Genomic DNA, 5573 nt, shown 5'->3' with positions numbered 1-5573 from the left:
GGGGCCTAGGAGGGGCGCGACCGGCACAGGGAGGGGGCCGGGGAGAAAACGCGCAGGGTGGGGCGGGACCTGGACAGGCAGGGGGCGGGGCCGGGAGGGACCAAAGGAGGGCGGGTGGGAGCCTGCGTTCCCAGAGCGTCCCTGTTTTCTGGGTTTGGGAACGCTTAAGTCTATTTCGTGTCCTGGGGAGCAGTTTTGCTTTCTGCTTATTTTAAGTTAATGTTTCAATTTTAAGGTAAACCGTTAGAATTATGTGGGCCATCGCTATTGGAAACTAAGATGTTTTCCTAAGTTGCAAACTTAAATTGCTCAACTATTTTTAAAAAGTTACTGCTTTTTCTAAAGCAAGAGTTAATGTCACCGGTATTAGCCCTCCTCGCGCCACACCCCAGGTATTTACCATATGAAAATCTCTGCAACTGTGCACAGGGCTGACTCTCTCCCTCCATGGTGAATGGGTGTAGAATATGGAGGGGATTGTGTTAAGTTCTGTTGCGAGGTGACTTGAAATTACTTACACATTCTGCCCAGGCAGAGTTTTGCATTTCACATTCTAGTTTGCATACCCTTCACAGACATTTTCAGGGCTTTTTAGTTAAGCTTAAATTAATTCAAATTGCAGAAACTTCCGGGGATTCAATCTACCCCAGACCGACACCCCCGGAGATGCCAGACACCCCCAGAGATGCCAGAGACTGAAGAGTTGCTTCAGTCTCACTAGTAGCTCTTCTGTCCTACCTGCTGGCAGAAATAACCATTTCAACATAAACCATTTCAACTTCTGTCCCATTCGCTGGCAAAAATACCTTTTAACGTATTTTAACGTATTAACATATTAACCATTTCAACTTTCCTTTGCCCAAGATTCCTGTTCCCACGGTCAGGTTGGGATCTACCCTCAGTAGTTATCTACTGTGGCCCAGGGGATTGTAATCTGTGTGCAGCATTGAGCACCAAGGCTCTGTGTTCTGCGTTTCTGATTACATTTTTCAGCTCTAAAATTTCTCTGTTTCTCCTTTATAGCTTTTGTCTCTTTATTGTAGTCTCATTTTGCTCATATCTTGTTTTCCTGATTTCCTGTGGTTGTCTATGTGTGCTCTCTTAATTCATTGACCATCTTGTGACTCTTATTTTCAATTCTTTGATAATTCACACATCTTCATCTCTTTAGTGTCAGTTTGTGGTGGTTTCATTTGTTCCTTTGTGTGGATCGTGTTTCCTTATCTTCTTGAATGTCTTGTTATCTTGGCACCTCAGCATTTCACTAATCAGCCACTCCTACTTTTTTATTTCTGGTTTCCTTCAGGGAAGACATTCTCTATTCAGCCTGACTAGAGATTCTGGAGACCTCTGAAGCCTTTTCTGGGAATGTGAGGTCTCTGGGCTTTTGCTTATAGTTACCTGAGAAGATTTGCCAGTTTTTCTTCAGGAACGCTCCTGTTGACAGTCTGTAACTCTGCAGTCCCTGTGTTTTCATGGTAAGCTGTGGTCTGGTCTCCACCTAGTGTCTGCTTGCGTTACTGCAGACTCTGGTTTACGTTGATTGCCTTTGTTCTCAGTGATTTCCCTGATCTGGCATCCTTTCACTTTCAGTGTTTAAGTTCAACCAAGACAGAAACTTGTCCCTCAGGCAGTGCCCTGAAAAGTCAGGATATTAGATGGACTTTTCCATACTTTCCCTATCTTTTGAGAAATCAAGAGTCGGTGGTTTAATCACAGTGATACCACGTGATGCCAGGGTAGGACCTCTATCAGTAAGTGTCTCCAATTTTCCTACTGGGCATTTATTAAGAGTTCCAGGCCGGGCGCGGTGGCTCAAGCCTGTAATCCCAGCGCTTTGGGAGGCCGAGACGGGCGGATCATGAGGTCAGGAGATCGAGACCATCCTGGCTAATACGGTGAAACCCCGTCTCTACTAAAAAATACAAAAAACTAGCCGGGCGACGAGGCGGGCGCCTGTAGTCCCAGCTACTCGGGAGGCTGAGACAGGAGAATGGCGGGAACCCGGGAGGCGGAGCTTGCAGTGAGCTGAGAGCCGGCCACTGCACTCCAGCCTGGGCGGCAGAGCAAGACTCCGTCTCAAAAAAAAAAAAAAAAAAAAAAAAGAGTTCCAGGCTGGGCTCAGTGGCTCACGCTCAGCACTTTGGGAGGGTGAGGTGGGCGGATCACTTCAAGTCAGGCGTTCGAGACCAGCACAGCCAACATGGTGAAACTCTGTCTCTACTAAAAATACAAAAAATTAGCTGGGTGTGACGGCGTTCACCTGTAATCCCATCTACTCAGGAGGCTGAGGCAGGAGAATCGCTTGAACCCAGGAGGTAGAGGTTGCAGTGAGTCGAGATCTTGCCACTGCACTCCAGCCTGGGCAACAGAGTGAGACTCGGCCTCAAAAAAAAAAAGTCCAACCACTTACATGGTGTCTAGATTTCTTACAAAGGCAGTTGGTAAATGTGTTGTTACTAGATGTGTGTCTTCGTGATGGAGATAGTGTTTAGGACTTCCTATTCCTCTGTCTGAGGAATCACTAATTCAGCAGTTTTGTAATTTATTTACATAGGTCTGGAAATGTATTTTAATTAGGTGCCATAGCATATTTTCTATTGTAAATATAGGATGTGGTGTGTGTGTGTGTGTCTGTGTGTGTGTGTGTGTGTGTGTTTAATGAGAGCTACTTTGAAAAGAAGATTGTTTTCATTATACTGTTACTAGTTCTTTTTTCTTTTTCTTTTTTTTTTGACAGAGTCTCGCTCTGTCACCCAGGCTAGAGTGCAGTGGCACGATCTTAGCTCACTGCAACCTCCGCTTTCTGGGTTCAAGTGATTCTCCTGCGTCAGCCTCCCGAGTAGCTGGGATTACAGATGCATGCCACCACGCCCGGCTAATTTTCGTATTTTTAGTAGAGACGGGGTTTCGCTATGTTGGCCAGGCTGGTCTTGATCTCTTGACCTTGTGAAACACCTACTTGGGACTCCTAAAGTTCTGAGATTACAGGTGTGAGCCACCGCGCCCAGTCCTATTGTTACTAGTTTTTTACGTAAACAACATTGTTTTTCTATGTTATGGTCATGTTTTCTGTTAGTTTTAACAAATAGATCTCTTTATTCCCTTTCCCGCTCCTTTATTTTCCACCCTTTTCCTTTTTATTGGTCCCTGCTCAGCCATTCTGGACAGTGGTGTTTCCTGGAGCCCTGGCCAGCCCCCTTTTCACCATCTTAATTAAAGGAAATGTATCCCATGTTTACTGGTGATCATGATATCTGGTATAATTTTGTTGCTTTAATGTTTGATTGTGATAATGTTTTTTTTCCAAATTTCCTTTTCGGACTGATTTTTAATGACCCAATAATTTTTGATGTAAGTACTGCTGCTAAACATATTTTTCTTCTAAATCAGTTAAATTAATATGTAATACTAAAAAACTGTCTAATTGTTTGTTATGGTTTTATTAGTGGAATAAACTAATAAACTCCATTGGGCTTTTGATAATGCCTAAATATCTGAATTTCATTGCATAAACTTGTATTTTTTTTTTTTTTAGATATGTGTATTTCATAGATATTGGAGTTCAAGTTTTTTGTGTGTGTGTTTTTTTTGTTTTTTGTTTTTTTTGAGACGGAGTCTTGCTCTGTCACCCAGGCTGGAGTGCAGTGGCGTGATCTCGGCTCACTGCAAGCTCTGCCTCCTGGGTTCACACCATTCTCCTGCCTCAGCCTCCCAAGTATCTGGGACTACAGGCACCCGCCACCATGCCCGGCTAATTTTTTTTTTTTTTTTTTGTAGTAGAGATGGGGTTTTACCATGTTAGCCAGGATGGTCTCCATCTCCTGACCTTGTGATCTGCCCATCTCGGCCTCCCAAAGTGCTGAGACTACAGGCGTGAGCCACCGCGCCCGGCCTGAGTTCAGGTTTCTATATGGTACTTTTATGTTATACCATTTTTTAATAGTTTTAATTTTTTTATTTTTGAGACAGGCTGGAATATGATGTCTATCATAGCTCACAGCAGCCTCAAAGTTCTGGGTTCAAGAGATCCTCCCCCTCAGCCTCCTGAGTATCTGGGACTACAGGCATGTACCACCATCCCCAGCTCATTTTAAAATTTGTTTTGTAGAGATGATGTCTTGCTTTGTTGCCCAGGCTGGTCTTGAACTCCTGAGCTCAAGTGATCTGCCCGCCTCAGCCTCCCAAAGTGCTGGGATTACAACCATGAGCCACAACAGCTTGTTGTACAATTTTTAGTAGTTTGATATACAATAGTGTTTATAAACTACATTAAGTGCAATTTGTACATTTCCAGTGTCCCAAACTTGCTGCAATGCTCATGAGAAAAAGTGGTGATTTTAAAAATCCTTGAAAAAAGTGAATCCTTGAGACACAACTCTTCTTATTTAACTGTGTGTACATGTGATGTGTGTGCATTAGTGTGTGGAGGCAGAAGCACATGGTTTTTATCAAGGACACATCATCATGTGAAATAAGTTTTGTATTTTTTTAACAATTGAAATTATATCTTAAATGTTTTCCATGGCCTTAAATTTGTTCTGTGCTATCACATGACTGGCTTAATCGTAAGAGTAGTAAAGTGTTAGGGATGTAGATGTGTGTGTGTGTAATGACCTTTTATGCCGCTTCATGTTGGTACCCTTGAACTATTTCAACTTTTCTCACTTAGGTAACCTCCTGTCAATTTACCTGTGAAGCTGGATGCAGTGGTTCATGCCTGTAATCCCAGCCACATGGGAGACCAATGCAGCAGGGTTGCGTGAGGCCAGGAGTTTAAAACCAACCTGGGCAGTATAGCAAGCCCTTGTCTCTAAACAAATTTTTTTGTGAGACGTTCTTTGCCGAGAGTCGCCAGGGTTTCCTGTTTCAACAGTGCTTGGACGGAACCCGGCGCTCGTCCCCCACCCTGGCCGGCCGCCCATAGCCAGCCCTCGGTCACCTCTTCACCGCATCCTCGGATAGCCCCAACCAGGACTCAGAGGGCGCCATCAACCGCCAGATCAACCTGGAGCTCTATGCTTCCTATGTTTACCTGTCCATTTCTTACTACTTTGACCGCGGTGATGTGGTTTTGAAGAACTTTGCCAAATAGTTTCTTCACCAATCTCATGAGGAGAGGGAACATGACGAGAAACTGATGAAGCTGCAGAACCAAAGAGGTGGCCGAATCTTCCTTCGGGATATCAAGAAACCAGACTATGATGGGCTGAATGGGATGGAGCGTGCATTGCATTTGGGAAAAAAATGTGCATCAGTCACTACTGGAACTGCACAAACTGGCCACTGACAAAATGAACCCCATTTGTGTGACTTGATTGAGACACATTTGTGGGGAAAAGAGAGGTCAGCCTGTTACTGTGTCTATATAGAAAGAAGGAGATTTAAGAGACTCCATTTGGTTCTGTATTTGAGATGCTGTTAATCTGTGACCCTACCCCCAACCTTGTCCTTGCAAGAGACACGTGCTGTGGTGACTTAAGGTTTAAAGGATTTTGGGCTGTGCAGAATGTGCTTTGTTAAACAAGTGCCTAAAGGCTGCTTGTGGTTAAAGGTCATCACCATTCTCTTAA

The 5573-nt window shown here is 44.1% G+C and overlaps 1 pseudogene; it reads left to right on the top strand.

Annotated features, from left to right (window-relative positions):
• LOC108532986 (ferritin heavy chain-like) overlaps nucleotides 1-5573 on the top strand; it is a 13441-nt pseudogene that overhangs the window by 4567 nt on the left and 3301 nt on the right.

This window comes from Rhinopithecus bieti, unplaced genomic scaffold, assembly GCF_001698545.2.
Source record: "Rhinopithecus bieti isolate Rb0 unplaced genomic scaffold, ASM169854v2 scaffold_10982, whole genome shotgun sequence".
Taxonomy (NCBI): Eukaryota; Metazoa; Chordata; class Mammalia; order Primates; family Cercopithecidae; genus Rhinopithecus; species Rhinopithecus bieti.
The sequence above is the reverse complement of the archived record's forward strand: the minus strand, read 5'-3'. Positions and strand labels throughout refer to the sequence as shown.